At 34.0% G+C, this 23,763-nt stretch overlaps 1 long non-coding RNA gene across 1 annotated transcript in view; it reads right to left on the bottom strand.

The window, feature by feature from the left end:
• Nucleotides 1-1,299: 1,299 nt before the first annotated feature.
• The window catches only part of LOC118152886 (uncharacterized), an 82,232-nt gene continuing 59,768 nt past the window's right edge, over nucleotides 1,300-23,763 (bottom strand). The window contains exon 5 of the long non-coding RNA XR_008480698.2: nucleotides 1,300-5,956. This is a non-coding gene — a long non-coding RNA (uncharacterized LOC118152886). The remainder of the gene's footprint in view (nucleotides 5,957-23,763) is intronic.

Genomic DNA, 23,763 nt, shown 5'->3' with positions numbered 1-23,763 from the left:
TAATTCACAACCAGAAGATGATGTTAAGTCCTGAAGAACTGACATTTTGGTAAGAATATTTGTTCTTAGAATGGAAAAAAAATGTGCCTGTTGCTGTGACAACTTCAAGGTAGGCCTCAACCTAATGGCTCTCTAGTCCTTCCCAAATTTACTTCCAATTAAAATCACAAATGAAACTCAAAAAATAGAGAGAAACCCAAAACAGTATTTGAAATTAGGGAGAGTTTGCTCACTATATGAGAAACACCAAGAAATTATTGTAATTATTTGTTATGTAGGGTATAAAGGAACATTCAAACAATAACAAATCAGTGACTCACTCTCTATCCGGAAAGCATGTGAGATCAGATCCCGGCAGAGTGCCATTTGTATTTAATAAGATGAACCATGGGCAAATGGGAGTGAGTTTTCAACCTTGGCAATACCACTAGGGAAGCATTCTTCTTTCTTTTAGCCAAAATAAGAAAAGTGCATTTGGCAAGGTTTATTCTTGGCTTAGACTCGGAGTGTGCTTAGAACAGAAGGCTCTGCCAGGCAAAATCAGGGGATATGCTGTGGTTGGCTCTTAAGGAAGTCATCTATTCCAGGCAATCACCAGGCACCCTGAGGAGGCCAAATCCTGGCTGCCACACCAGGCACTGAAAAGACACACTTAGACAGAAGGCAAAACTCCCTGCTGTGACTGACTCTATTTCTATTTTCAGCTCCTCCCTTCCCTGTTTGCCCAGATTATCACAACATCTCTTTTGTGGTGTGGTTAAAATCTATAAAGTATATGTAAAAATTTATTTTCTCGCCTCTATTTTCTCACAGATTTGGACTAAAACCCATAACAATCTCTAACAAAACCAACTTCATTTTGGATTTGCTATCAACCCTTATCAGGAAAGCATAGTCATTCTTTGAGTGTGAGCTAAGACAAATATTTTCCTCAGTATGAATAAATAGTATTGTTCTAAGAAAAAGGAGTACATTTTAGAAAAATTTAAACATATTTTTTAAGAAATGGAAGGGATTGTTCTGTTTGTTTGTTTTTGACAAAGCCATAAAGAAACTAAAGTGATAAAGTATAAAATAAATTCAGGAAATTCCCTGACCCTGGAAGTCAGATAATGTTAGTGAATATATGAAAATGATAAGAAAAAAAAAGGCATGTGATAGATAGACTGAGATCATTCTATTCACATATCACAGTATCCCCTAAGTAAGGGTGCTGGGAAAGAGGGAATACAAAATATTCAAATATGATACAATGATATTCTTCATTATGAAAAACTAAATGACAAAATTTTAGACTCCTTACATGAACGTATCTACAACTTTATTTAACATTTTCTACATATTAACATTTATATCCTAATATATTCCATATAGAAACTATAAATCAATTAAGGAATAAAACTTAGATACATACAAATACCTTTCTTCACATTAAATGCCAGTGAACACTCATATGACAATGTAGTTTTACTTACAAAAATTACAAACTCAGAGTATCATATTCATCCAGTTGGTCCTTCAAGTTAGTACAGAGCCACTTATAGGCATAATCCAGCTAATGTGGATAAAAATAAGATAAATAAAGCATGTGAAGCTCATTATAATCATTATTTAAAAGATACATTTTGAGTATTAGGTATTACATGGAAAACTATTTTGGTCAATTAATTTTTTTAATTTAGCAAATTAAGGAAACTATTAATATAGATATATGTATTGAGGTATAAAATTTTACTGACATGTGATGCTAATTTGTTCATTTTACATTTATGACAATTCATATAAGTTAACATGAAGATAACTATATAAGTTATACTAGATGTTTGTAAAAACAAAAATTAGTATTAAAAATAAACATAGGCTATATGCCTTTCAAAGTGTGAAAGAGAGAGAAGAAAGGATCATATTCAGCTTATCTACTGGTACTTAACAAAATAAATGATGTAAATCAACAATTTATTACTATTTTCCACAATTATTATTTATTCTTCTTTGCCACCATTGTGTGAGCCTGAAAGCCTGCACAAGGATGGCTCACCCATGATGTCTGTCTGTGGTCACAGATGGGAAGTCTTAAATGTCTGGGAGCTTGAACAGCTGGTATCTGACCATGCATTCCTCCTCCTCTCTCTGTTTCAAGGCTTCTTCCCCTTTTTCCCTTAGACTATAAATACCTTGGCTTCCTCAGGGTGTTCAGACTTCTCATGTGGCAGCTCTAGGCTGTGAGAACTAGGCAGTGGGAATTACTAATCTTCATAAAGGCTATGCCAAGAAAGACATCGCTTCACCACATTCTAGTGGTTACAGCATTCAGCAAGACTCTGTCCCTCTCTGAATGCAAGGACTGTTATCTCTGCTATTTAAACTGACACAAGCCTCAACAGAATTAAGACCTAATACTGGAGGGGCTGATACTTTATTTTAATGCCTCTGTTTACTCATCTGTAAAACAGAGTTATTAATACATCTTATGTAATAGAATTGTTACGAAGATTAAAAGTTTATGGAATATAGTAAAAGTTTAAAAATTTTGGGTATAATTTTAAAAGTATTAGAATTTTAATTTTACATTTTACTGACAATTCAGTTAAGCTACATTATTTTTCTTTCCTCTGAATCTTTTCCTGAACATGCTCTCTCTTTCTCTCTTTTTCTGTCTCAGTCTTTCTCTCTCTTAACACACACCACACACCCACATCCATAAAAATTTCTCAGTTTTGATCATAGTCTATGACACACACACACACACACACACACACACACACACACACATCAGCCTTTTCTAGAGCAAAATAATATAATAGATAATTATCAGTTAAAATAATGCAAAGAAAAATTAAAATTGCATTTCAATTAATACAATCACATTAGCAGATTATAGAATAGCTTAAGCTATTTTGGAATTTATAAATAAGTTAAATAAATCTTAACTCTAGAAAAAAGAGGTAATTAAACTTCAGTAAAAGATGCTTTGAAAGTAAATGTACATTTAGACCTACTCTTGAAAACATATTAGGAAAAGTAAAAGCTCTGTGGGCAGCAAATGTGTCACATTAAATCCTATTGTTGTCAAGAAAGAAAGAGAAAAGTAATTAAAATTTCAGCTTATTAAGATATAAAACAAACAGCAATACTAATATTGAAGAATATTGAGATAAATTCGTGTTCCATGATTTAAAAAATGGCAGGAATAACAAATACAGAAGCGGGTCTATTTATTTTAATAGGCATGCTTTTTAAAGGCTATTGGAAAATCTAACAAAAGGAATAATAAATAACATTATAAATGTGACTGAATATAATCTGAGATAAAGAATGCAAAATTTTAAGCAAATAATTTTAGTGTGATACACTATCAAATTTGAAAACACAATGAAATAGTTTTTTTTGTTCTAGAAAAAAGTGAAATTTCAGCATTATTTTGTTTAAGTTTTGAGTAAAATGTAATTGAAAAAAAAATCTGCCTAAAAATAGAAATATAATAAAGAAGTTTCAAAAAGTATTTAAATTCCAGCCAATTTTACATCTGAGTTCCAAGAACAGATAATTCTATATTTTAAACAATATCAGAACACATAATATGATGGAAGATCTTTTGATTGTCTTACAAATCTGCGAAAAGATGAAATTTAAGCCCTAACATTTTAGAAAACAAATTCTTACAGTATAGTACAAACATAAAAGTAAAAATTAGAAAATTAAAATAAAGACTGCGTTATAGTAATATTCAATAATATTACACAACATTAAAGGAAATGTAAAAATGCTAAAACGTCTTAAGAATTTTTTTGTTTTTGAGACAGTTTCCCTCTTGTTACCCAGGCTGGAGTGCAATGGCACAATCTTGGCTCACCGCGACCTCCGCCTTCTGGGTTCAGGTAATTCTCCTGCCTCAGCCTCCTGAATAGCTGGGATTACAGGCACGCGCCACCATGCCCAGCTAATTTTTTGTATCTTTAGTAGAGACGGGGTTTCACCATGTTGACCAGGATGGTCTAGATCTGTTGACCTCGTGATCCACCCACCTCGGCCTCCCAAAGTGCTGGGATTACAGGCTTGAGCCACCGCGCCCAGCCATCTTAAGAATTTGTTACTGATATTTATAATTTCTCCAGATGTGAAGAACATAAACATTATTATTAAATTAGTTTACCAAAAAGGGCTTGTACATACAGTAGCTTTACTTTCTGTATCATTTGTCTCTATCAATCATTAGCAGAAATTTACTGAAGATGGTCCAAAACTACTTTGTGGATCTAATAAGAGAACTTTATTATGTGTTGCATTTGCAAATGATTCTTCCAGTTGGCTTATAGGTGAAGAGTTCTGTCTGCTAGTGAATTCTCCATTGAAAACACATTCTTCATTAATAGCAAAGCTTTTAATTTCCAGGAGTTGGTAGCAAAAAAAAAAAAAAAGTATATATATATATATATATATATATATATATATATAGTGTCTGAACAATATTTCTACCAGTTTCATTTGTATGCATTTTATCATTTGCATTAAAATGATGTATTTGTGAAATGCAAAGTAATTCTAATAATTGGCACAGTTCCATATGAAATAATTATACAAGCCAGATTGAATGTGAAATAATACATAACCTGGAAATACTGACCCCTACAAGATAAAGGCAATTGATTCCTGTGGGGAAAGCATGCAGGTGGCCATTGTGATAAATCTGCTTGTGATATGAAAAGGAATTTGAAAGCCTGAGGTGATGCCTATAAACAAGGTTATAATAAGTCATAATTTATGTTTTTAAAACAAGGCTAGCACTAATGCCCAACCTTAATAATTTCATTCATATGTCTGGAATAGTTCTGCCTTTTTTTAAATTACATTTGTTGTTGTTGTTTATGAGAGAAGGTGATGAAAACTATTCCAATGATTTTATTATTTCAGAATTATGCATTTATTATTCATGGACTGATTTGCCTATATAGTGCAATGATTATGTCAGCATACAGTGAGGAAATAAAATCCAGAATTGCACTGGCTTTGGAGTGTCTATTCTTGATCTTTTCTTGGACAATGTCCAAGTTCATCAGCAGCAAAATGTTGGATCAGAAGAAAATTACAGTGATGGCTGCTGAAATACAGTATCTCTATAATGTTACGCAACAGTAAGCAAAATGCCTTAACAAACTCTAAATGCATTTCTGACTCTGCTTTCAAGTGTATATTATAAATACGACTCTCTTTGCAATGTAATTCAAATAGTCGACTTCCTGTTATTCATCAGCCATACTCCATGGCTTATGAATGACAATAAAACATAAGAATTGCATATTGTTTATGTAGGGAGCCAGCCTTACATCACCAATGGGTGGGTGGGACAAAGAAATGAGAAAAAGACAAATTAAGAGAAAAAGTGGGACCGGGGACCATCACTTTATTACTTTGAAGGAGACAGTGAAGGCCCAGAGCTCTGATCATCCACACTATTTATTGATTACAATTACTTTGATCTACAAGGTAGAGGCGGAATGATGGTGGAGTGAATCAGTGAGCAGGAACTGAATCAGTGAGCCAGAACTGGTGTGTCATCCTAAGGATTTATAATAGCGGTGGCTAAGGTGTTTCACAAAATAAGAACATGTGGTTATCTTAGCGTATTATCTATGTGAAGTTGGTGGAAACACAGAACTTACATGGAGCCTACAAGTCTGGCTACGTCACAGTGCTACGAAGGGGTTTCACATCCTTGAGCAAAATGTTTATGGTAACAGAGCCGAGGTCACCCTATACCGGAACATGAGGCATGAAGAGGCCTTCCTCCTCCGAGGCCTCCTGTGGCCTTCCACAGTTTGTTGTTCCTTGTTTATATGTTACTCATAGCCAATTTTTGTAGGAACTCTGTAAGTCTTTTCTCCTTTGCTGCTTTTTCCAACAGTTTATTGGGCATAAGATGAGAAATTTCATCTGATAGTCCTTCAATTTATCTGTACTAAAAAACAAGATACAACGACACCAAATGAAAGCATGAAATATCTATTTGACTATAATAAACTTACCAAGTTATATTGCAGTATATTTCAATATAACAGGGAAACATACCTGAAGAAAACTAAAAATCCAAATATATGTCAGGGTATTTTCATAATGCATGTTTCAATCTCCTCAGTTACTTAATTGATGAAATGATAGCAGATAGCCAAAGAACGAAGTATGTGTATCATTTCTCTAAATTGCTGTAGCATTAATTATTCATTCCGATCATTTGGAATTTATCAGTTATTGCCTTTATCTCTTAGATATAAGTAAATAAATAACAATTGATAAATAAAAAGGTTGAGATCTGATTTTTATCTAGATTGTAACATTCCTGAAAGCAGAAACTTTGTAGGCTAGGAGCACTTCCAATATTTATATATACATCACAAAGTGAACAGTTGGTGATGGAGCTAGAGTGCAGAATAAGAATGAGCGCATAATGACACAAAGTTGATATCTGGTATATGGAAACAAGTAATTGAAAATATAAGAATTCACACTACCAGAATCTAACTCCTTGACCGAAAAATAAATGAAAAACTGTATTTGAAAATTTTAAGTGTTGTTCTTAGGTGTATTAAGATTAGATTAGGGAAATGCTAGAATAAAAATACTTTTGATGTGTGTGTGTATCTATTTATTTATAACATTTTAAATGATATATTTATAGTATGTATTACATTTTAGGTTATATATTTAATCAATATACAATTAAAAATATAAACAACATATAATACAAATATCTCTTACCTACAAGGGATTATAATAAACAGAGTCTATGATAATTATCCATTTCCTTTTATTATCTAGGATGTATCAACTATGGGAGGATAAGAATTATATTTAGGAAAATAGAAGTCATAATGAAAGGTCTCAACAGCAGTCTGTGTCAGGCAAAATTACTAAATGGTCCCCGAATTTTCACTCTGTTGTCCATACTCTGTGTTAGCTATTCCCCTTGAATATGAGCTACTTCTGTGGCTAGGATATGTGCTAGGATATGCATCTCATGATTTGGGTACTTTTCAATGTTCTCTGTGAATTAATGAGAGATTAACATCGGTGACCTAATCGTAACAACCCTAAAAAGAAGATGAAAAGGCAGAGAGGCACATTCCTTCTGGCCTGAAAACTACGCAAACATCCACACTGTAAACTATCTATGGAGGCCATCTGGCAAGGAATGCCAGGCTCTGTAGGAGCTGAAATTGTTTCTTAACTTATAACTAGCAGAAAATGAGAACCTCAATCTTACAGGAGACAGAAATACACTCTGCCAATAACTGAGTGTGTTTTGAAGAGGCCCCTGAGCCTCAGATGAGTTCATAGATTGGTCTGCATCTTGATTACAGCCTCTGAGACCCTCCATGGAGAACTCAGTAAACCTGTGGCACCAGTTCCCACTCATGGAAATGATGAAAGAATAAATTTCTTGCAAGACACTATGTTTGTGATAATTTGTTACACAATAGAAAATGAATACAGAGTTCTTGATAAGTATTTAAAACCTCAGACAAATTGTATAAAATAACTGTTATAGATATGTAGAAAAGGAAAATGTCTCTTGCATTTCCAGTAATAAGCAAAGATAAGAGATAATTAGAGACAGAAGACCCAAGCTGACATTTCATGGGAATGATAAGAAATTTCTACTTATTATCTTCAATTTGTCAGCTTACAAGTAGTAGTAAGAATGACACTTGTGGCACTGAGTTCAGACCAATACTTGAAAGTGTCCTCAGAATAATACATAAAAGGAATAAAAATTGAGGAGAAAGTGGATGAGTGTCTGAAGCTTGGGCAGCAGTTTGTTTTCCTAAGAAGTGACTAGAAAATATTCTGAGTATGTGAAAAAAAAAGCAGAGATTAGAAAAATCTGTCTTAGATTATATGCATTTGAAAAAGAAGGAAAGCAGCGGAAAAAGAAGATAAAGGAGAAGAACTCCAGGAGAAGGGAAAGTAGGAGAACAACAAAAAAAAAAGATTATTTGCTATCAAATATCTAAATTTTATGGCTAGCATAATATTGAATTATTGCAATATGTTATATTTCATATTAACCTTGGGAAGTCATGGATGTTGTAAAAAATTGCTGAGCTCTTAAGAAAAATAATGTATTAGCCTTACACTTCTGTAATTTTTTATAATTTGCAGATAATATATATGACTTCACTTTAACTGTCACGTTCAAACTGAGAGGTCATACATGTAATTTTTACAGTTTTGAAAATTAAAATCTCTGTTTCAGTCATAAATTAGCAAACATATATTTCATTTTCTGGCATTAACTAAAAAAGAATCAAGGAAGAAAATCCATTTTAGTGTGAGTGATAATTACTTCATTTTTAAAGTACTGAGTTTGAGGAAGAAACCACAGCAAGTTATACAATGTATTTTTTCTGGATAAAATTCCATTGGTTTTTAAAATGTCATAGCCTATTACAATTTTAAACATATTCTTTCACATTTACAGTGCAAATGGAGATTTTCAATGAATCACAACTGAAATAATGAACTAGTAAAATCGAGCATTTGACCAGCAATCTTACCTGCACATTATGTTTATAAGAATTCTTTACTGTTTTGGAACGTAAGCTGTGATTGAAACTGATACAATTGAATAATGTTTGAATTACTCATAATTCTTTATTTAATTATTAGAATATATTCTTGAAAGTAAGGCAGTGACAGGCTTTTAGTTGAGGATTATGGAACTGAAGAAAACATTGTATCAGGAATACAATTAGGAAACGTATCTTGTTAGACTGTATTCCTCTTGACCCTGTCTAGATTCTTCTCTTCTGAGACATTATCAACCATAGAAATGAATTTTTCTGTGACACAGTTATAAATCTTGCTACTAGCATGGGGAAATATCTACTGTTTAAAAAAATAAGTCCCAAAAGTAGTGTAATACAGAGCTACATTGATTTTTTAATATCTTACAATATTGAGGGTGATTGGGCTTAGCAGTGTAGTTAATTCTTCTACAGAAATGAGGTCAAAGTAAGGTGTTGACTGCACTGGGCTGAAAGATGCAAGGTAGCTCACCCATAGTTGTGCTGTCTGGGAAGGCTAGGGTGAGCGGGAATCTTGGGATGGCTGGGACTTCGTAAAGTTTCCAGGCCACATCCTCTCCCTGTGACTTTTCCATGTTTTCTATTCAGGGTAGCCAGTCTTGTTACATCAGAGCTAGACACTCAACACTGCAAAACCAGAGATGCCAGGTCTCTTCCAGGCTATGTCCCAGAACTGGAGAACATCACCTCCACCAGTTCCTGGTTCCTAAAACAGTCAAAAACACTTAGCACAATCCCAGGGAAATGCAACTGGGCTCTGGGCCTTCTTGTGAGAGCAGAAAGGTTAAACTTTTACCAAATAAAAGGAATAGCATTAAAAGGAAAGTTTACAGTTTCCTGATCACTATAACAAGTGTGAGGCTCTGGCTTAAAGTTAAATGTTCCACCCAAAAATTTTCTAGAGATGTGGGCTTCCTCATAATTCAGTTTCTTTGAAAATACTGTGTATACCTGCCTTCAAGGTGGGTGGTGAAGTATAACTTCTCAATCTTGGCTGGATTATTTGGGTTATATACCAAGAGCAACTCATGTGGTGAGAAGCCATCAAGGGAACTGGGGAATCAAATATGTTCGTATATATAATTTTATCCTTAAATATGATTTGGATTGGCCTACATAAATGTAGTAGGTCAGTCTGCTATAATGAAATAGCATGGACTGGGTGCCTTAAACAACAGAATTTTATACTGCACAGTTCTAGAGACTAGAATTCCAAGATCAAGGCACCAACACAGTGTCTGGAAACGGCTCTCTCCATTCTTCAGTGCATGTGGGGAGATGAAGCTCCCTGATCTCATGTTATGAGGTCACCAATCCTATTATGTGGAGCCCACCTTAGGAACTCATTTAAATCTAATTACTTCCTAAAAGTCCCATTATTGGTCAATATGTGATCAGTATCATCAAATGGTTAAAATGAATGTACATGTAGATGGTGTAAATGAGGAAATCTAAGGGAGCCTGAGCTGAATATAATAGCATAAAATATAATACCTTGTTTTATATGGCTTATACATTAAAATCATTGTTTCTAAAGGTCAGTTTTAATAAATTGGAAAGAGTTAGTTTTTTCAACAGTGTAGAGAGAAAGAAATTTAATCTCAGGAAATAAAGGTAAATTTTTGTATAATAGCAATCAAATCTATATAACTGAGATTTTATTTCAGACCAGAGAAATAAATCTTGAATAGTTTTTGTCAAACAATGTATTCACACAACTAATTTGGTGGTTTATTTATTTCTATGGTTTATTGTATTTCTCAACTTGGCTAGAACATAGTGGTCAGTTGCTTGGTATATCACTAATTTAGATGTTGGTGTGAAGGTATTTTTTAAAAATATGATTAACATTAAAGTCAGTAGACATTGAGTAAAACAGATGGCCCTCCATAATGTGAGGGAGCCTCATCCATTTCCTTAAAAGCAGTAAGAGAAAAAACTGATGTTTTTAAGTTCAGCCTTCTGACTGCCACATTAAAATAAAAAGAAAAAAAAAAACAACTTTGCTTGAGTTTACAGCCTATTTGTACATTTTGCATGCAAGATTCAACATCAAGTCTTACGTGAATTTCCAGCCTGCCAGCTTGCCCTATGGATTTCAGATATGCCAGCCCTGACACTCACCTGTGCCAATTCCTAAAATACATCTCTCTATATATGGATGTATTTATTCTATTGGTTCTACACAATATTTTTGAGAATTATAACTAATTCAATGATATTTTGCCTTCTTATTAAACAAGGACACCAAAGAAAAATAGAATTTTTATATTTTTTATTTGTACTAAAATGTATTCCTTAGTTAATTCAGTATAAAATAGAGCCATCACAAATTGGTATAAATATTCATTTGTTTGTTGAATTGGTAAATAAATGAATTAATTAAAAATTGTATTTTGACTTATGTGTTTTACATTTCTACTGCATTTAGAAAAATACTAGTATAAAGCTATTCATTAAATACTTTAACTTGGTTTGAAAAAAAAAAAATAGAGTTCTGTTACACAAGCCACTTCTCATTTGTCCAAGAAGTTTTTAGCACATAAAAAATAAATTAACTTTCTTATTTATTGAAATAATCATAACAACTTTTCATTTACTTTTTTACTGAGCTTTGCTAAGCATTAGACACTAGGGTTTAGTGCTTTAGAATCCATTAGCAAATTTCTCATACTCAGCTATAAAAATTACTTTTATTATTCCCACTTCGCAGCTGAGCAAAATAAAGATTTCAAAAGTTAAATAATTTTTCCAAATTTATACTTGCAGTAATTGCACAAGTTTTGGAGTTCAAAGTCTAAAATCTTTTAAACACTGTATTTTGGGATGGAGATTTTAAATAAATAAAGTATTGTTGGCATTTTGTCAACTGGCCCTAACAGCTATCAGTTTTGAAACTAAGGCTGATCTCTGTGTTTCAGGCTTCGTTTGCTGCTTCTTTTTGCTTCTCACTATGAGTCAGCTACACTATTCTCTCTACCATCTTTTTCTGTTTGTATATTCATGTGTCCATTACACACATAAATATGGTCTTCTCATGGTATTAGGACTTTTCTCTACGTAAATTATAGATCTCAGTTAAAACAAGCCTAGGGGGAAATGTATTGGTTTATATAATACATGAGACAAGGAAAAGGGCACCTGAGTTTATGGGGCAATTGGAACCAAATTCTCAAAGACTTCCAGAGTTTTGTCTTTTCTTGCCTCAGTTTCTCTTCTTGGTTCATTCTCTTTTGCTGAAGACTATCGTTTCATGGCAGGAGAATGGCTACTGATAGCTAGAAAACCCTACTTGTCCATTATTGGCAAAGAATTGAGTGTCTTTCTCTCTCTTTGATCTCAAAATAATATCTCATCAGGGTTTCTGATCAACTGACTTCCTGTTTTATGCACACACCCACAACGAATTAACCATCAGGAAATTGTAGTCTGAAATATATTGCCCCTATTTAAAGTACATAGGTTCTTCTTAGAGGAATATGAAAATATTCTACTAATTGAGAAAACAATAGATGATCACTATACTTATTTTTCACATGGCCTAACTTTGGTACCTCAGGCTAATTTCTCATGAGTGTTGAAACGCACACCAAAATGTGCTAGTGTTATTGAGGTTAAAGAGTAAAATCTCCTTCTCATTATGTCTTACTTATTTTTGTAATGAGTTATGAACTAAATTTCCACTATCAAATCCCCACATGGACTCATATTTGTTATTCATATGGATTGGTTCACAATGTACTGCTGATTTCATTTTAATAAGTCCCTATGCTGCCATGTGCTATAGACTGGCAGCTTCTGATAAATTGATGTAGTATATGAAGCTATACATCCAATAACATATTTCAAGTAAATAACTTAAAAATTATATCTGACTCTTTAAAAAAAGATTTGATAAAGACACATATGGAAAAAATCTAAAATAATATGTTGAAAAAAATGCTTTACAGAAAATGAAAATTAAATGGCCATACAGAAAGATCTTTGATGATCCAGTTTAATCCAATTACATACTGTACCATGTAGAGAATAGCATGGACTACACATGCAGTCAATCTCCCGCAGAAATCTACCTCTTCCCAACACAGATTTGATAACTAAAACAGACTTAGATATTGTCTTTGAAGAAGCTGGATTGTAGAGTTTTTTTTTTTTAATTGCTCATTATATATCCATACTCTAGGAAATGTTTATGAGGTGATGGAGTTGATATCATCTACAGATACATCGTGAATAAATTATCTTACTAGAAGTGTTCACATTTTGCTCATAATCAGTTTAAGGCTCCAAATTACCACTTCCAAATATGGCTGTAGGAACTTCAGTCAAAAATATTCTCAAATTAGGTTTCCCACTTCCCAAAAGAGCTTTACTTTAAGTTGTAATAATAACTGAGAAAACAAATAGTATCTCTGTTATAAGCAATGTCTAAGAATTTGTAAGTAATCTCTAAGTAATCTAATTTCTTCTGTATCATACAAGGTGAACTAGGTGTAATATATGTCAATATATCTTCCTAATATAGACTTTAAGGTATTTTAAAGAAAACAAATTGGTTTTGGAGTTCACCATCAAAGTGGAATTTTTCTTTAACTTCTAATCAGATAGCAAGACTAGATACTATGAACCTATTTCTAGTTAAGAACAATAAAAACCATATATTATAATAAAGAACACTTACGTTTTATAAAATTTTATATTTATGATACAATTCAATAAACAGCTACCAACAACACACCATAAGTGAACTATAGACATCATTATGAAGTTTTACACTTCTAGTTCTTCTTTAAAATAGCTATCCATTTATGGCTGAATATGGCATAATTATTGTGTTCCTGTCTGGATTGTTTTGATCTTTTCTAAATTATTTTCCTATTAACCGTACGTTTCTCTGTATTCGTACTTCATTTAAATTTGTGAAAAATGACCTTTTAACAGAAGCTTATTTGTTACCAGATTATGCTTATTCACCAATTCAAAATTACCTTAAAACTTTCAAGTAGGTTATCAGTAATAAAATGGTTTAGAAGGTAAATCTTTCCTCCCATACCCTCTGCAAACAGAAGGGCTAATTTTCTACATTGGTTTTATACTCATTTATTATTTTTCTTTCTTTGACTTTTGCTTTGGGATAATTCTAAAATATAAGCACTTTTTAAAAAATAAAAGGAACTTCCCGATTGAGCAGAAAAATGACTTACCAATAGGCATAAGATATATAAATAAATGCCCTGCTGTTAGTACTTTAAAAAAAAATGGGATCAACCTCTGAATCCTGAAGTGGTTAAATAAAGGTAGCAAAACGGGATATTGATTGAGTTGAGGCTTGAGGAAGGGCAAGTGTTAAGATTTTAGATCAATAAGCAAAAACCTTCTAAAGGGATTGCAGTATAAAGGGATTGGTCCAAATTAGAGATAAAAGAGGAAATCACAAATACATATTTGTGTGTTCTATACAGCAGCTACAACTGGAGACATACGTAAGATAAATATTCTCAGCTAACAGAAAACTCTAAAGAGGTAGTAGCATGACAATGTCATGCTGTTTAATAAGAAATTAATGTTTAATGGTATCAAATCCATTGAGTATATACCAAGTAATGGGATTGCTGGATCAAATGGATTATAAACCATTCTACTATAAAGACACATGCACACATATGTTTTCTGCAGCACTATTCACAATAGCAAAGACTTATAAAAAGAAAGTAAAAGAACAATTTGAAAGTATGTACAATTAAAATCTTTAAGTATTCATATTAACCAACACTATTCTTAGCACTGTTCATATATTATTTAATATTTACAAACATTATTGGAATAAACTATTACAATGTGATTTTTCAGATGAGAACAGTGAAGTACTGACAATATACTGATTTTATCAAACATCACGTGGCTAACAACTTATGGCTCTAGATTTAGGGCCTAAACTGTCTGTTTAAAGAGCCTACACTTTTCATCTCTCTGTTCCACTTTCTTCATGCATTATATGGATGTACATATTTTATTTAAAAAATTGCTTTTCAGAAGAATAATTTTACTTATTTTTAAGTTAAACAAAAACAGAGACAGTATGTCTATGAGAGTTTAAAAATACATTCTTTCATAGACATTCTTTGTTATTTTCTGATATTTCAACTATTAGTCTTTCCTATGTTTATCCTTTGCTGCATATGACTCAGAAATTCAGGGTAACCAAGTATCACTTCCAATGACAAGATGCTTATTGGGCCTTTTAATAATCCTAGGAATAAATGCTTCAAACCTATCAATTATCAATTACCGATAATATACTTAGATTTTAAAGGCTATATCAAATTTTACCAGCAGATTAAGAAGACAAGTCTTGATTTGCTTAGTACAAGGATAGCTGCAATTTCTTATTTTTTGCGATTATATCCTATATAGCTAGAGTAGACAGATGAGACTGATTGGACATTCCTGTGAAGTTAAGTAGAGGAGGTGTGTGCCCACTGACCAAGCAAGCAGTAGCCTCAATGCTGGAGCCGTATTAATCAGTCCGAGCAGGAATCCTTCCATAGCCACCTCTGTATCCTGAGTTTCTAGTGGATCCTTAGTCTTGGATCTCTTTTCCATAATAGTAATCAAGACATGTCAAATAACAAATATGATTCTTTATCACTTTTCTCACTAATTAATAAATTTAATAGCATTATCATTTTATATACTTTAACCTTGTTTCTGCCTGACACATTTTTGTGTGGGCTCCATTGCAATACATTTGTGAATATTTTTTTATGTTACATAAGTTTATTTGCACTTTTATTATAGGATGGTATGGTCTATCTGGTGCACAAGGTCTCTAGGTTATTGTATAATCCACGTACTAGCATATATATATAATTTTCAAGCCTTCATTAAATTATTCCTCTGCAGAATGGCAGATAGGCTTTCTCTTATGAGCTATTTTACCTCTGTGGTGCATTTATAAAAATCTTAGATAAGGGGGCATGCCAAGATGGCCTAGAGGAGGCCACACCAGAATGCAGCTCCCAGTGAATGAGACACAGAGGGCTAGACGACCTCATGATTCCAAGGGAGGTGCTGGGTTCATTTGAGTGGGACTAGTAGGACTCTGAAAATAGCCCAGGGAAGGAGCCAAGGCAGGGTGAGAGCCAACCAGGGAGGGTGAACCAAGACAGGGCAGGGGGCTCCCCCACTTGGAACGTGCAGCCAGCTCAGAGGGTCAGGGACATCACCCGCTTGGTGCTCCAATTCAGATCCTATGCTTAGCTCATCCCTCCTGCAAACCACGGTCCAAGTGAGCCCCACCAGACTGAGGGACGCTGTAAGTAGTCAATGAAAATCTGAGCCATGGCTCCCACCTGGTGCCACAAGTTATTGGCACAGATCTGGGCAGAAGTTTGGACCAATGACAGCAGGGTGAAACAACTCATCTGGAAGAAAGAGGCAGAGTTGAAAACAGGGAAGCAGGCCATAAGGCCTGGCAGGCCCCACCCACACAAAACTCAAACTAAAGTCCATGCACCAGAGAGCTTGGCAGCCAATACACCAGTTTGACTCCAGTGAAAAAGATCAAGCTCAGGGAAAGCTAGACACCATGGGAGGGCATGGCTAATCTCAACTGCAAACAAACTCCAGGGGAAGACCACCCACCCAGCAACCTTACTGAATCTGAGGCAGCCGAGTTGCACCTCTACAGGACAAAAAGGATATAGCTCCAACCACAACAGAAAGGAATTTACTCAGAGATTCCTCCTGAAATCACAAACTTCAAAGATCAAAGGGAGATAAATCCACAAACATGGGAAGAAACCAGCACAAAAAAGGATGAAAGTATCAAAGACCAGAACACCTCTTCCTCTCAGAGGGATCACAACTCCTCACCATCAAGGGAACAAAACAAGAGAGAAAATGAGTTTCATGAATTGACAAAAACAGGCTTCAGAAGGTGGGTAATAACAAACTTCTCTGAGTTAAAAGACCATGTTCTTAAAGAAACTAAGAACCATGAAAGTGTTAAGATGATATACTAGCTAGAATAACCAGCTTAGAGAAGAACATAAATGACTTGATGGAGCTGAAAAACACACCATGAGACCTTTGTGAAGATACACAAGTTTCAACAGTTGAATCGATCAAGAAGAAAGGATATCAGAGATAGAAGATGAAATCAATGAAATAAAACTAGAAGGCAAGATTAGAGAAAAAGAGAGTGAAAAGCAATGAACAAAGTCTCCAAGAACTATGGGATTATGTGAAAAGACATAATCTATGCTTGATCAGCATAGCTGAATGGGGAGAATGAATCCAAGCCAGAAAACACGCTTCAGGATATTATCCAAGAGTACTTCCGCAACCTAACAAGGCAGGCCAACATTCAAATTCAGGAAATACAGAGAACCAGAAATATATTCCTCAAGAAGAGCAAACCCAAGACACGTAATCATCATATTCACCAGGGTTTAAATGAAGGAAAAAATCCTAAGGGCAGCCAGAGAGAAAGGTCAAGTAACCCATAAAGGAAAGACCATTAGACTCACAGCAGATCTCTTGGCAGAAACTGTACAAACTAGAAGGGAGTGGGGCCCAATTTTCAACATCCTTAAAGAAAAGAAATTTCAACCCAGAATTTCATATCCAACTAAAATAAGCTTCATAAATAAAGGAGAAATAAAATCCTTTATGGGCAAGTAACTGCTGAGAGATTTCATTGCTACAAGACCTGCCTTACAAGAGCTCCCAAAGGAAGTACTAAACATGGAAAGGGACAACCAGTACCAGCCCCTACAAAAAAGTACCAAATGGTAAAGAACAATGACACAATGAAGAAATTGCATAAATTAACAGGCAAAACAACCAGTCTATAACAAAATGGCAGGATCAAATTCAAACATAACAATACTTATATTGGATGTAAGTGGCCTAAATGCCCCAATCAAAAGACACAGACTGGCAAATTGGATAAAAAGTCAAGACCCATTGATGCACTGTATGCAGGAGAAACATATCAAGTGCAAAGAATCACATAGACTCAAAATAAAGAGATGGGAGAAAATTTCACAAGCAAATGGACAGTTAAAAAAAAAAAGCAGGGGTAGCAATACTGGTCTCTGATAAAATGATCAAACAAACAATGATCAAAAGAGACAAAAAAGGGCATTACATAATGGTAAAAGGATCAATGCAACAAGAAGAGCTAACTTTCCTAAATATAGAAGCACCCAATAGAGGAGCACCCAGATCCATAAAGCAAGTTCTTAATGACCTACAAAGAGACTTAGACTCCTGAACAATAATAGTGGGAGACTTTAACACTCCACTTACAATATTGGACAGATCAATGAGACAGAAAGTCAACAAGGATATCCAGGATTTGAGTCCAGATCTGGACTAAGCAGACCTAATAGACATCTACTGAACACCCCAACCCAAATCCACAGAATACACATTATTCTCAACACCATATCACACTTACTCTAAAATTGAACATATAATTGGAAGTAAATCACTCCTAAGCAACTGCAAAAGAACAGAAATCATAACAGTCTCTCAGACCACAGTGCAATCAAATTAGAACTCAGGTTTGAGAAAAGCACTTAAAACTGCCCAATAACCTGGAAACTGAAAAAATTGTTCCTGAATGACAAATGGATAAACAATAAAATAAAGGCAGAAATAAATAAAAATATTCTTTGAAACCAATGACAACAAAGACACAACATTCCAGAATCTATGGGACACATTTAAAGCAGTGTCTAGATGGAAATTTATAGCAATAAATGCCTATATGAGAAACAAGGAAAGATCTAAAATCAACACCCTATGACCAAAATTAAAAGAGCTAGAGGAGCAAGATCAAAAAAACTCAAAAGCAAGCAGAAGACAAGAAATAACTAAAATTGGAGCAGAACTGAAGGAGAAAGAGACACTAAAAACCCTTCAAAAAATCAATAAATGGGTTTTTTGAAAAGACAGACAGACCACTAGCTAGACTAATAAAAAAGAAAAGAGAGAAAAATTGAATAGATGCAATAAAAAATGATAAAGAGGGGATTACCAGCAATTCTACAGAAATAAAAACTACCACCAGAGATTACTATAAACAGCTCTATACACATAAACCAGTAAACCTGAAAGAAATGGATAAATTCCTGGATATTTGCACACTCCCAAGACTAAGCCAGTAAGATGTTGAAATGCTGAGTAAACCAATATCAAGGTCTGAAGACAAGGCATCAACTAACAGCCTACCAACAAAAACAGTCCAGGTCCAGACAGGTTCAGAGCTGCATTCTACAAGACATACAAAGAGGAGCTGGTACTACTCCTTCTGAAACTATTCCAAACAATCAAAAAATAGAAAATCCTTCCCAAATCATTTTATGAAACCAACAGCATCCTGAAATCAAAACCCTCAGAGACACAACCAAAAAAGAAAACTTCAGACCAATATCCATGATCAACATTGACATAAAAATCTTCAACACAAAATACTGGCAAACAGAATCCAACAGCACATCAAAAAGCTTATCCACCATGATCAAGTAGGCTTCATCCTGGGGATTAAAGGCTGGTTCAACATATGCAAGGCTATAAAATAATCCACCACAGAAACAGAACCAAAGACAAAAACCACACGATTATCTCAATAGATGCAGAGAAGGCCTTCCAAAAATTCAACAGCCCTTTATGCTAAAAACTCTCAATAAACTAGGTATTGGTAGAACGTATCTCAAAATAATAAAAACTATTTACAACCAACCTACAGCCAATATCATACTGAAAGGACAAAAACGAGAAGCATTCCTTTTAAAAACTGGCACCTCCAACAAGGATACCCTCTCTCCCCACTACTATTCAATATAGTATTGGAAGTTCCAGCCAGAGTAATTAGGCAAGAAAAAGAAATAAAGTGCATTTAATTAGAGAAAGAAGAATTCAAATTGTTCCTATTTGCAGATGATATGATGTATGTTTAGAAGACCCCATTGTCTCAGCCCAAACTTCCTTAAGCTGATAAGCAACTTTGGCAAGGTGTCAGCATACAAAGTGAATGTGCAGAAATCACATGCTTTCCTGTACACTAACAACAGACAAATAGCCAAATCATAAGCGAACTCCCATTTACAATTGTTACAAAGAGAATAAAATACCTAGGAATATACCTAACAAAGTATGTGAAAGATCTCTTCAAGGAGAACTACAAACTATTCATTGAGGAAATAAGAGAGGACACAAACAGATGGAAAAACATTCCATGTTCATGATTAGGAAGAATCAATATTGTGAAAATGGCCAAACTGCCCAAAGTAATTTACAGATTCAATGTTGTTCCCATCAAGCTACCATTGACCTTCTTCACAGAACTGGAAAAAAACATTTTAAACTCCATATGGAACAAAAAGAGAGCCTGCATAGCCAAGATAATCCTAATAAAAAAAAACAAAAACAAAAACAAAAAAAAAAAAAAAAACAAAGCTGGAGGCATCTCGCTACCTGACTTCAAACTATATTGCAAGGATACAGTAATAAAAACAGAATGGTACTGGTACCAAAACAGAGATATAGACCAATGAAACAGAACAGAGGCCTCAGAAACAATGCCCCACATTTACAACCATCTGATTTTTGATAAACCTGACAAAAACAAGCAATGGGGATAGGAATCCCTGTTTAATAAATGGTATTGGGAAAACTGGCTAGCCATATGCAGGAAGCTGAAACTTGACCCCTTCCATACACCTTACACAAAAATTAACTTCAGATGGATTAAAGATATAAACATAAGAATTAACACCATGAAAACTCTAGAAGAAAACCTAGGCAACATCACTCAGGACATAGGCATAGGCAAGTACTTCATGACTAAAACACCAAAAGCATTGGCAACAAAAGCCAAAATAGACAAATGGGATCTAATTAAACTTAAGAGCTTCTGTACAGCAGGAAAAAAAAAAAAAAAAAGCACACACACACAAAAAAAAAAAACCAAAAAAAAAACAACAATCCTTAGAGTGAACAGGCACCCAACAGAATGGGAAAAAAATTTTGCGATCTACCCTTCTGACAAAGGGCTACTGTCAAGAATCTACAAAGAACTAAAGCAGATTTACAAGAAAAAGACAAATCCATTCAGAAGTGGACAAAGGATATGAACAGACACTTTTTAAAAGAAGACATGAATGTGGCCAACAAACACAAAAAAATGCTCATCATCATTGTTCATTAGAGAAATGCAAATCAAAATGACATTGAGATATCACATCATGCCAGTTAGAATGATGATCATTGAAAAATCTGGGGACCACAGATGCTGGAGAGGATGTGGAGAAAAAGGAACACTTTTACACCATCAGTGGGAGTGTAAATTAGTTAAACCATTGTGGAAGAAAGTGTGATGATTCCTCAAGGATCTAGAAATAGAACTTCCATTTGACCCAGCAATCCCATTACTGGATATAGACACAAAGAATTATAAATCATTCTATTATACAAACACATGCACATGTACGTTTGTTGGAGTGCTGTTTTTAATAACGAAAACCTGGAACTCACCCAAATGTCCATCACTGATAGACTGGACAAAGAAAATGTGGCACATATACACCATGGAATACTATACAGCCATAAAAAACAATGACTTCCTGTCCTTTGTAGAGACACGGATGAATTTAGAAACCATCATCCTCAGCAACCTGACACAAGAACAGAAAACCAAATTCCGCATGTTTTCACTCATAGGCAGGTGATGAACAATGAGAACATCTGGGCACAGGGAAAAGAACAACACTCATTGGGCTTGGTTGCGGGGTGGAGGGGAGGGGAGGGGAGGGATAGTAGGGGGTGGGAAGGAAGAGAAAGGATAAAACCAGGAGAAATGCCTGATGTAGGCAACAGTGGTGGGGGGATGGAGTCAGCAAACTATCATGGCATGTATGTTTCTATGCAACAATCCTGCAGGATGCAGGATGTGCACATGTACCCCAGAGCCCAAAGAACATTAATAAAATAAAATAAAATCTTAGACAACTGCAGCTTTAAAACAACATTTTCAAGGAAATATCCAAGAATCTGTACTGGGCATACTTTAAATAATTTTTATTTTAATAAGTACATAAATAGTGTGTACCTATGCAACTATCTTGCATGTTCTGCACATGTACCCCAAAACCTAAAATGCAATAAAAAAAGTACATAACTATATAAATTTCATTTTAAATGATTTTGAGAAACTAAACAGTTTCTCTGACTATAAAAATACTTACAAAATTTTCCAAAATCATGTTCTCTGTAAATTAATTGGTTGTTTACAACAACTAAATGATTGTTAGTGAGAATATTAAAAAAAAAATAGATGTAACACTCAATTCTGTTCCATTTGGCTGCACACAATAATGTCACTTTGTGCACTTCAGTTTATCACTACTGTTGGTGGAGATGTCCCAGATACTGTGAACCCATATAATGCTTTCTTAAGGAAACAGATTTAAGCATGTTTTACATTGGAACATAATAGAATTATATGTTCTAAGTAACAATTTGGAGGAAAATTTACAAATGAACCTTTTTTTAACAATTCTTAAAAACAAGACAAATTCCTTGGGTTTACTTAGTAAAATAAATGAACAAATAAAAAAGTTTATGGCTTGTAATATACAAAATTGTGCTCCTTTTGGAAAACAAAATACAGAATTTATTGATCAAGGGCAAGGCACTCTTTCTACAACATGAAAAATAAAAATCATGTGTCAGAAATTTGCTATTTTCTGAAATAAAAAGGAAAAATTAATGTTAGCTAAGTCCAGTTACTTAGACTTCACGGCAAAAAGAAGAGATACAAAACAAAAACCAGGTAAGCAAAATTAAAATTGTTACAGCATAAGAGTTTAAAGGCACACATAGAAATATGTCTTGCGTTGGCACACACAGGAAAATTTCTGGGATTTTCCCAAATTAAAAATGAAGAAAGGTACTAAAATTTACTATGTGATATATTTAACTAGATGTTTTCTAATCATAGGAATTGAGTTATAAAAACATTTTCATCTTTAAAATATAAAAGGTTAGTCAAATATTTGTCAAATTCATCATTGTAACAAGATGATTTCTGGAGAACTCTATAGTATCCTCTTTCTGACTTCATGTTGCACTGTAATACAGAAAATATTTTACATATTCCCTCAAAAGACCCCCTTTTTTTTCCCTTTGAACAGTAGGAAATATATAAAATTTGAAACCAATTATGAGAAAGTTTAATAAATTGATACTTATATAAAAATGTGTAGTTAGCATTACATGAATGAAATACACAAAGAAATTAAGACTACCTGGGTAACCCAAGTCTCAAAAACAATTTCAATTAACTCCAAATATTTTTTTCCTATTTTTGGTATTCCATGTTGACTTGTGGAATTCAAGATATTCAGACTCCTAGTATATCACATAAGTTAAATCTTAAAGTCAAAAGAAATATTTATCTTAAGCAAATGAAAAATGTTCTGTCATTCCATTTTAATTTTTTATTTCCTTACTACATTTTTTTTCCTTGGAGAAACCATCATTTCTTGTAACTTTTTTTTTTATTATACTTTAACTTCTGGGATACATGTGCAAAATGTGCAGGTTTTTTACAAAGTATACAAGTGCCATGATGGTTTGCTGCACCCATCAACCCATCGTCTACCTTAGGTATTTCCCTAATGCTATACCTCCCCACCCCTGACAAACCCTGGTGTGTGATGTTTGCTGTGTTCATGTGTTTTCGTTGTTCAACTCCCTGTTATGAGTGAGAACATGTGGTGTTTGGTTTTGTTCCTGTGTTAGTTTGGTGAAAATGATGATTACCAGGTTCATCCCTGTCCCTGCAAAGAACATGAATTCATTTTTTATGACTGCATAGTATTCCAAGGTGTGTGTGTGTGTGTGTGTGTGTGTGTGTGTGTGTGTGTAAATATGTATATATATATTCCACATTTTATTTATCAAGTCTATCATTGATGGGCATTTGGGTTGGTTCCAACTGTATGCTATTGTGAATAGTGCTGAAATAAACATACATGTGCAGTGTTTTTATAGTAGAATGATTTATAATCTTTTGGGTATATACTCAGTAATGGGATTTTGGGATCAAATGGTATTTCTGGTTCTAGATCCTTGAGAAATTGCCACACTGTCTTCCACAATGCTTCAA

Source organism: Callithrix jacchus, chromosome 4, assembly GCF_049354715.1.
Source record: "Callithrix jacchus isolate 240 chromosome 4, calJac240_pri, whole genome shotgun sequence".
In the NCBI taxonomy this organism is placed as follows: domain Eukaryota; kingdom Metazoa; phylum Chordata; class Mammalia; order Primates; family Cebidae; genus Callithrix; species Callithrix jacchus.
This window is presented reverse-complemented; position numbering and strand designations above follow the sequence as displayed.